Raw genomic sequence first — 9,777 nt, 5'->3', positions numbered from 1 at the left:
TTAAACAACGTGCTTCCTGCCATCCTGCTTACCCATCTTCAGCCTTAAACTGCACTACCATCTACTTTTCTGGCTCCTACTCCTGGATACTCTGGAGCAGGTGGAAAAAAACCCCAGCCCATTCATGTGGCCTCAACTCATCCTACACCAGTATGTTCAAAACAGAACAAAAATTTTCTCTTCATCTATAGTTAACTCCTCATTACAGTTCCACAACTATTACAAATTTCTCTGCAAGACTTCCACTCTAACTTAGCAAGAGTACTTCATAATACCAAGAATACAAAGCCTATTCTTCAAATAATATTCCCCTCTCCACCTACCCCAAACCCACCAATCCACCCTAGAATTTTCCTGGATAATCGCTCACCCTTTTCTTCCTCTCCTTCTCCTTACTGAGGACCCAATCACCCCAGCCTCTCCCCAGAATTTTCTCCATCGAGCATCTTCCACATCTTGTCCATTTTGGCTCTCCATCTTTCCTCTTTCTCCTGGATAAACTATATGAATGAGAAATCACCCTTATTACCTCTAGTTCTTTGTCATTAACTCTCCCTGAAATATCCCACCAGTCTGTAGTCACTTGTGGTTAACTGTGACCTGAGAATAACCAAACCCATTGGCCACTGACTCTGTCTTCCTCAGTGATCAGGCTTCAGAATTTAATACCAGTTTCTTTCCTAGAAACTTCTGTCATCTCCAGGCCACTAACTCTTTTTGTTTTTCTCATAACTTTCTGACTATTCCTTTTTAGTTTCTTCTGATTTCTTTCTCTCCTTCAACTTTCTAATTACAGGCATTTTCTGGGATTTATCATGCTAGCCAAGAAGTGCTTTCTGGATTTTCTATAAGATGGTATGGGAAAACCCAAACAAACTTTTTGACCAACCCAATAGTTTTCATCTTATCTTACTCCAACTCCTGCCCCATCGCAGGCAAGCCCACCACTCCCCTGGCTTCCACTAGCCATCTCTTTGGAAGAATCCTTAACTTACAGCTTCTGCATTCCCATCTAGAATATCCAACTTCCTGCTGAGCATCTCTGAGTGGATGTTCCAGAGCACCTCAAACTCACTGTAACTACAGTCATATTCTCCGTCCCCTATCTCTGACAAATCCTACCTTCAAACCTCTACTGTTCTTTCAAACAAGCTGAGTATCTGGAAGTCACTTGGACTCTACACTCCCCCTTCCATATTTTCCAAATCCATTCACTGGTAAGGTCTGGGAAATTCTTCACTAGCCCTGTCTCTTGCTCACAGCCTTTTGTTTTCTGTCTTTTCTGCCCCCATCTGGTTCTGACTTTCTTTACCTGGAAAATGGCAACATCCTCATCCAAGACCATCCTGCCCCATTCACCCAATCCTGGCAGAGCAACAGCCTCTAGCCCCTACAGCTGGGTCAACCATAGACTTTATTATCCAAACTAGGATGCTTTTGAGAGTCAAAGGGGGCTCTGTAAAATAATAACAACAATGGCAACAATGAAAACTTAAGAAGAAAAAATAGCAATGACAATGGGATAACAGGCATGAATTGGAACTGCCCCAGGTATATATGATCATCTTACCCATCTGACCACACTTCTCTCTTGCTCAAAGACCTTCCATAAATCCCACTGAATTTAGATTCATGCTAGCATTCAAGTCTTACATTTCCAGCCTCTGTTTCATGCACACCCCTCTTCTAACAAGAACTACTCACTGGCCCTTGAACATGACTCATGCCATCCCAGTCCCATGCCTGTGTTCATGTTTTTCTTTCCAGAAATCCTTGCCTTTAACCCTGCCCCCCCCCATCCTATTCGTTTTAAGACTGAAACCATAAATGACCCTCCATGAAGTCTCCCCTCATCCTCTTCTTGAACCTCTCCTGTAGCACTTTGCATTTCCTCCTTCTTGGAATATTATTCCTACTCTTGGCTCTATCAAAAACGCTGAACAGTGGCTGCACATGGCTTCACTCCCAACCAGCTCTTTGGCTGGGCAGCTGCTTACAGTGTGGCCTGGCATTAAAAGATGAGCTGGGCCAATCCGATGTCCTCTCCTGGGAATTTGAACTATGAAATACAGAGAGACTAGAGCAGTTAGCAGAGGTGATGTAGAGAGAGACTCAGAGAGGCCGGCTGGTCAAATGCAAGTCACAGTTATGAGAAATTATGAGGATACCCAGGAAGCTCTCGATGCTGCACGGGGGTCAGAAGCAGTTATGAGCTGGGGCCCTGGGGGCCAACCTGAGTGGGAATCCTGATTCTTCCACTTCCTGGCTTGAACCTGGGGCAGAGCACCTAACCTCCTTGAACCTCAGTGTTGTCACATGTAAAATGGGGATAACGAGATTAGCTAACTCACAGTTCTTAAGAGGATTAAGAAAGAAAGAAAACCAATCTGTCTGGCTTTCAGTAAATGTTCAGAACTTGTTAGCTGTCATTCCTTCTCCTCCTGTAACAATAGTTTAATGAACATTAATGAGGAGAGACAAACAGATAAAAGAATACCCAGTGGGGTGCCTTTCCACCTTACCATGAGGGAGAAGTCAGTGCTAAGAGCTGCCTGGGGCCATGTGCTTCCACAGAAAGACCTTCCTTTTTCTTGTGATTACTTGAGAGAATCTGTTTCTTGTAAACAGAAGGACCGCTGCCCAGACTCCTGTCTTTCTCTTAGGTCTGGACTTGAGCTCCTCACAGTCTTGGATGATACTCCTGCCTGAGCCTTGAATACAACTCATGGTCAATGCTTGGTGAACAAATAAATAAGATTCCAAGTCATCTCTAAGGAACCTACAAAAAAGCTGTTCTTCAGGGACTTAGAAACACCAGGGGTACACATCTGGGGAAGAGTCAGCCCCATGGTTCATGGCCTCAACCCTCAAGCTAGGAAAGAAGGCAGGTCAGGACCAGGATCACTCTGGAGGACTGATGCTGCGGGGTGCCCTCACGGAGTTCCTGTCTTGCCTGCATGCTGCTAGGCCGGGCCTCTTCCTTTCCTCACTCCCTCTGGGCCCAGGAGGAGGAGCCGCGGGGTCACTGGAGGGGCAACTGGGGGAAGAGAGTCACTGGGTCAGGTTGCCAGTCTGCTGAAACAGGGCCAAGGCATCACCTACCAGCCTTATCCCCTCCCCTCCCAACCCCATACTCAACTCCAGCACACTCAAATCTATTCTGACCCTTCCCTTCACCATGCTCTTTCTTCCTGTCATTGTACCTGCTGTTCCTGCCCTCTCAGATGCCCTTCCCTGACTGTACCTCTACCAAAGACTCCTATCACACACTCCTATCACTCAGTTCAGAGCTGGCCTCCTGTTGGAATCTTCCCTGGATCTCCCAGATAGTGTTAAATGCTCCTGCTCTGTGCTTCTATCGTCCTTGTGGAGACTTTTATGAGCCAAGGCTCATCACTCCAGTTACCCATGTACTTGTGTGTCTTTCCCCAAGAAGGTCTCAAGGACAGGAATTTTGTCCTATTCATCATTGTGCCCCAAGTGTCTAGCAAAGGATCTGGCACATAGTAGGCTTTCACCAAGTGTTGACTGGATGAATGTATGAACAGGTTAATGGTTTCTTCCAGCTGGATCCTGTTTTCTCTTCCTCCCTGGATATCTTGACATCATCTGCAGTTCTGTGAACTGTTTCTCCTAAAGGCACTTCTATCTACCCACAGTCCCAAGCGACATCTGGTGTCTACAAGGCAGGACACAGCAGCGTTAAGGGTCTGGAGTGTTTTGGGGCTAGAGATTTGGGGCTTAGGGACGAAGCAGAGGAGAATGAGGACAAAGTGGGGTGGGCTGGGCACTTGAATGTCTTCACTGGCCATTTGGGTCCTGATGGGTGGGTCCAGACTCTCTCTCCCAGACAGGCCTCTGACTGGGCTCCCAGGCATGGCTGCCACTCTCCTGCCCTCCTACCTCCCCAGGCCCACGGCTGAGCGGCTGGCAGAGGCAGGACTGGGCCAGCCCGAGCAGACAGCCTTGCGCGATTGCTGGCTCCAGGCCTCCCAGCCCAGCTTGTAGCTCCCCCCAGAGTGGCGGGATTGATTGGCTGCAGCCGGAATGGGCACCAGTCTCCCTGGCTTGGACAGAAACGGGGCCATCTGTTACACCTCTAGTTAAAAGTACATAAAGTTGAGCATTTGTGCGCCGACAATACCACCCCTGACACCCTCCACGCGGCACAGCGCTCCGGCTCCTTGGCAGGCTTGTGCTCCATGACAGGCCGGCACAGCAACGCCTACACGCTGGCTGGCATCACGGCTCCACCCCCCCAGCGGCCTAGCCCAGCTGGGTCCAACCTAGAAGCCCTAGATTCTACCTATATCAGAGGATGGAGGAAAGGAAAGGGGACGGGTAGAAGGGTATATACTGGCGGGTGACTCTTGGCCCCAGCTCAGGGCTCCTGGGTGGCAGATGATGCCAGACTTAAGGTCTGATTTGGGAGAACCCTGTACAGCCACTCATGCCAGTCCTAGAGCATGGGGCTTCAGGTGGGCCTTGGCTCTGGGCCCACACCAGGCCTTGCATTTCCTGGGTCAAGCCAATCACAAGAGTCCATCTTGTGACCCAGGACACTCAAGCCTCTTGAGTATGGGGCCCATGACGGCATCTTACATCAACCCAGAAGACAGTTCTGTTCAAGGCTGAGTTCTGGACTGTGGCTTTGGGCTTGGAATTCTAAACTCTGATTTCTGAACCCCAACTTCTAGTCTCTGACTTCGGGTCAGGACACTCAAGGCATTCCACAGACATCTTTTCCACGTATAGTTCTCTGGTGCTCCAGACTGTTATGAGCAGTCCCGCCTGCCTCTGTCCTTTTGCCCCTGTTTCCCCTCTCTCTAACCTGGAATACTCGATTTCTTCCCTCTAGCCTCTCAGTCCTTCCCATCTTCCGAGACTGAGCTCTAGTCCCAACTCTGCCAGACAGGCTTCTCTGGCTACAGGGCCCTGCCTGCTCTGATCTCCCAGAGGCCTCCTCCCCAACCCAAATGGTTTCTTCTGAGGCTTGTTCAGTATGAGACTGGACTCCTCTGCACAGGTGGAAGCTGGGCTGGCCTTTGTCTTGCCCACAGATGAGAACAGAGCTGGGAGCATGAGTGGGGAGGAGGCTTTATAAGTGCCAGCCTGAATTCAGCTCAGCTGCAGGGAAAGGGGGACAATCACTGCAGAGGTGGTACTGGCTCTCCCAGGGGCCACTTCATAGCTCTGATGGGCACAGTATGGGAAGCAAATGGCCAGGTAAACAGACAGCCTTTGATTACTCATGTGTTTTTTTTTAGTACACATTTATTAAACATGTGCTACATGCTTAGTCCTGTGTGGATCGTGGAGGAGAAGGAATGGTAAAAAAAAAAAAGAAATGAGATTAGATATAGTGCCTGCCCTCAATGAGCTTACTCATTAGGAAAGGCCATAAAACAAGTTCAAGTAATAACTATAATTTGAACTATAATTAACTAACCAAAATCAACAAACGTGTCCTTTATTTCACGCAACAATAGACTGTTAGAGATGGAAAGGATCCAGAAGGTCAGAGACTTTAATACCCATCCTCAGCCAAAAGACATTTAATACATTGCTTGAGATAATGTGGGTAAAGCTCTTGGCACAAAATACACGACGGAATTGAGTTGGCCAAAAAGTCTGTTGGGGTTTTTCCGTAAGATGTTATGGGAAAACTGGGATGAACTTTTTGGCCAACCCAAAAAAATGATGAAGAATATGATGATGGCAATAAGACTGATTATTAGCTTTCCAGCTGGTTTGAAGCATACTCCACCTGTTGGGAAAGCTCACTGCCCTCCCCCTACCCCCACCCCCACCCCTGGCAGTTCATTCCATTGTTTATACTTCTACATATTCATTCATAAGGGTAAAGGGAAATCATTCTCTGTCCCCACTGCAATTGTAATTCCACCCCTGGGGCCACAAAGAGGCTGGGACTAGGATGAGACAAGTGAGATGCCTAAGCACAAAATTTCAGGTCTGGTACACAACACTGAGAACAAGTACTTCCTTAAACTGTGTGCCCTAAGTGCCTTATTTGCCTCATCCTAGTCCCAGCCCTACCACACAGTGAGTGGGTACCCTTCCCCAGCCAGCCCCAGGCTGGGAACTGTCAGATTTCTCAAGTACCCTTAGCCTCCAAAGAAGCTCCTACCAGCAGCCTACAGGAGGGGAGATAGGGGCAGATGGGGACTGAGAATTCTAGGAGGGTGTTAGTTCTAATTAGGGGGACTTATCTGCCCATCCCAATCCTTTCCTGCACAACACCTCCTTTTGGCCTGGCCTGGTTGCCCCCAACTCTTTCCCATAGCCCTGGAACAAGGGAACAAGGGACTAAAGGAAGGGTGGTGTGCCCAAATCTGTGCTGGAAAAACAAACACAAGGCAAGCGGGTTCTAAAGTACATTGAGCAGTGAAAGTCACTCATTCGTGACCGACTCCTTGTAACCCCATGGACTGTAGCCCACCAGGCACCTCTGTCCATGGAATTCTCCAGGCAAGAATACTGGAGTGGGTTGTCATTTCCTTCTCCAGGGGATCTTCCAGCCCCAGGGATCTTCCCTGGGGGATTGAACTCAGGTCTCCTGCATTACAAGCATATTCTTTACCATCTGAGCCACCAGGGAAGCTACTGAGCAGTGGGCCTGGATAAGAAAGTCATGTGACTGCTTCTTCTTCTCATGGGTATCCCAGGAAGGGTGTGTGTGTGTGTGTGTGTGTGTGTGTGTGTGTGTGTGTAGAAAACAGAATGGGAAAGCTTACATGCCACGGACAACCCTGGAGGACTGGGATGAGGAGATGTTGAGGGGAGAGGTGGCAAGCAGGAGGGCTGGAGGAAGGGGGAAGTGGAGTCTAAAGACAGGACGATCTGCTGTGCTACTTTCCAGTTGGATTCCTCAAATAAGCCACTTGAACTTCTGAGTCTCAATTTGCTAGCTGTAACTTGAACTTCAAAGACTGTTATCTACCTGCAGGGAGGACCATGTCACCTACTGTGACATGCCAAGATCCTGACTGGGCGGGGGTGGGGGGGGGGAATCCTGATGAGGGGGGGAAATCCTGATGGGGGGGCGGAAATCCTGATTGGTGGGGGGGAATCCTGATTCGGGAGGGGGGGGGGGGGGGGGGGTGGGGGGTGGGGGGGGTGGGGGGGGTGGGGGGGGGTGGGGGGTGGGGGGGGTGGGGGGGGTGGGGGGGGTGGGGGGGGTGGGGGGGGGGGCGGAAATCCTGATTCCAGTCAGTCACGTTCATCAGACTCAGGGCGAGCTCCAGGCAGGCCAAAACCTGGCTTCTGCTCAAACTGGAGTTGCACTCTGCTCCCCAGCCTGGGGGTCTATTTTGCCTAGAATCATTTTTTGTGGCCTCCTTGTTTCTCTCTGTCCCCCATCAACCCCCGTCCTGACAAATCCTCCTCTTTTTCCATTCCAGCTTATAAAGTCCTGTTTACCCCCGCGGCTTCTTCAGCCTCCCAAGACAGAGCCCTGAGACGCAAGCGGCTATAGGATTTCTCTTCCCATTTTCATAGTTGCAGACCGAGGCCTGCAGCGAGTTAGAAACGCTGGAGGGAGCTTGTTTCGGAGCCCCTCCCGCAGGCTGGGGCCCGAGGGGCCACTGAGAGACGGCGGTCTGGTAAGGGCACCGTGTGCTGGGGGTGGGCGCCGGCTCACCATCCAGGGCCTGCGCTTCCCCCCGGCCGCCAGCAGCAGGCGTTGCGGCGGAGGCGCCCTCCGTACCCGAGCATTAACTTAAGAATAGCTCACACTAATCCCTGGCTGTGTGGAAACAGCGTTTTATTAAATGCTTCACACAGATTTGGTATAATAAAGATGAATATATTATATCCTTTGCCTCCCCCAGAGTGAGACAATAATAAGAGAGGAGAAAAAAAAACAATAAAGTGGAACATAAATACAATGTAATGGGACTTGTGTCGAGGGACGCGTGGCCTGTCGGGGCTGCCATGCCGCGACCTTGCAGCGGGAGCTTGGGACGGGGTCGCTGGGGAGCCTGGATTCCAGCCTTCCTTGCCCAACCAGCGGTCCCGCCTGCCTCCCTCCACTCCCCCCAGCCAATTCCTCTGCCGCTAGGAGGACTTTCTCTCAGAGAGGCGGCCCTGGAGGGGGTGAAAGCCTCGGGTGTCGTCTGGCCATACCTGTGCCCTGGAGGGGGGCCTTGTGCCTTCTCCTCTGCCCCCCCAAGACGTGGTCTTCTGAAGACGTGGACTACACAGGACAGACGGAGCAGATGGATAAACTCGAAAGAGGAAAAATCCAGGTGCGAAAGCTTCAACCTAAGCTCTGCTTCGGAGAAGAGCTGCCCTACTTATCCCACCCTAGGGGCTCTCCCACAACAAGCTGGAGGTCCCCCCCACCGGGTGTCCTTTCCATTCCTTCCCCGGGACAGGCCAAAATCGTTTACCTGAAAAATTTTTCAAAGCTTTTCCGGCACACAAAAAATGGAGAATGCTTAGCGATTCAGCCCAACCCCTCCTCGCTCAGGTGGTGGCCGGCCCTGTGAGGGCTCGATTTGCTAGTCCAAGGGAGGCCACCTGGCTCAAATTTAGGAGCACCTCCTAAACGGAGGCAGGTTCGAATCCCACCTGTGCAGTTGACCAGCAGGACGCAGTCTTAACCTCAGTTTCCTCTTCAGTAAAACCAAGATGTGGTGAGGACTGGAGAAGTTTCTAATGCCTGGGAACCCATCAGCTGTAAAAAAAGAAAAATAAGCAGCTACCAGCTGCTCTTGAAATATTCGTTAAAATAAATAGTCGTTTTGGACCTAGTATTCTCCTGAAACTCACTTCCTCGGGCCCCAAAGCAAGCAACCCCTTTTCCCAAACGAATCGAAGGACTTAGTCTCTCATCCATCACTCTCCCTAAATTTCTCGGCCTTTGCCCAGTAAGGGCTTAGAGAGGTTAAGAGACTTACCCAAGAACACACTGCCGGGCAGTGGGGGAGCCGTCTGGGGTCCAGGTGCCATCAGTCCATCTCACGTGCCTCTGCAAAGACACTCCAGCCTGCCTCATCCCCAGTGGCCTGGCCTCCGGAAGCCCAAGGCACCGAACCAAGAAAAACAAATGCGTAGAGGTGGAGGAAGAGGAGGCGGAAGCGGCAGAAGGCGAGGATTATGCTGGGGTGGGAGGAGGGATGAGCAGGGAAGGGGGGACTCGAGGTGCCTTCGGCCGGACTCCGGACTCCTCGTAGGGCTGCCCAAGACCCCCGGAGACCAGACTGGGGCCTCGGTCGTGCCGGCCCCGAAGGGCCAGCGGTGTCAGAGCGAGGGTCTCCGGTGGCCCGAGGTTCACTCCGTAGGAGCAGGGAGGCTGCTGGAGAGAGGGCGGGGCCGACTGCCTGGAAGTGAACGGTTCTGGAGAAGAGCCGGAGGAATCAAGCGGCAGCGGATGTTGGACGGGATGAGTGCGAACCCTCAAGATCAGAAACTCAGGGGCTGGTGAAAAGTAGAAAAGCCAGAGGAAGCTGGTTCTGCTCAAACGAAATAAGGTTGAAGGTGGTGTGCACTTAGACAAGACCCTCATGCTGGGAAAGACTGAAGGCAAGAGCAGAAGGGGACGACAGAGAACGAGATGGTTAGATGGCAACACCGACTCAATGGACATGAATCTGAGCAAGCTCCAGGAGATGGTGAAGGACAGATGGCGTGCTGCAGTCCATGGGGTCGCAGAGTCTGAGAACAACAGGCCTAGCGGCCTCGGTGCTCCCTTCAGCGCCGGCCGACGCGAAGTGGGGGCGGGAGGGTGGGCTGCCGCCTCGAGAACTGGATCTA

The sequence above is a fragment of the Odocoileus virginianus genome, chromosome 7 (assembly GCF_023699985.2).
Source record: "Odocoileus virginianus isolate 20LAN1187 ecotype Illinois chromosome 7, Ovbor_1.2, whole genome shotgun sequence".
Lineage (NCBI taxonomy): Eukaryota > Metazoa > Chordata > Mammalia > Artiodactyla > Cervidae > Odocoileus > Odocoileus virginianus.
This window is presented reverse-complemented; position numbering follows the sequence as displayed.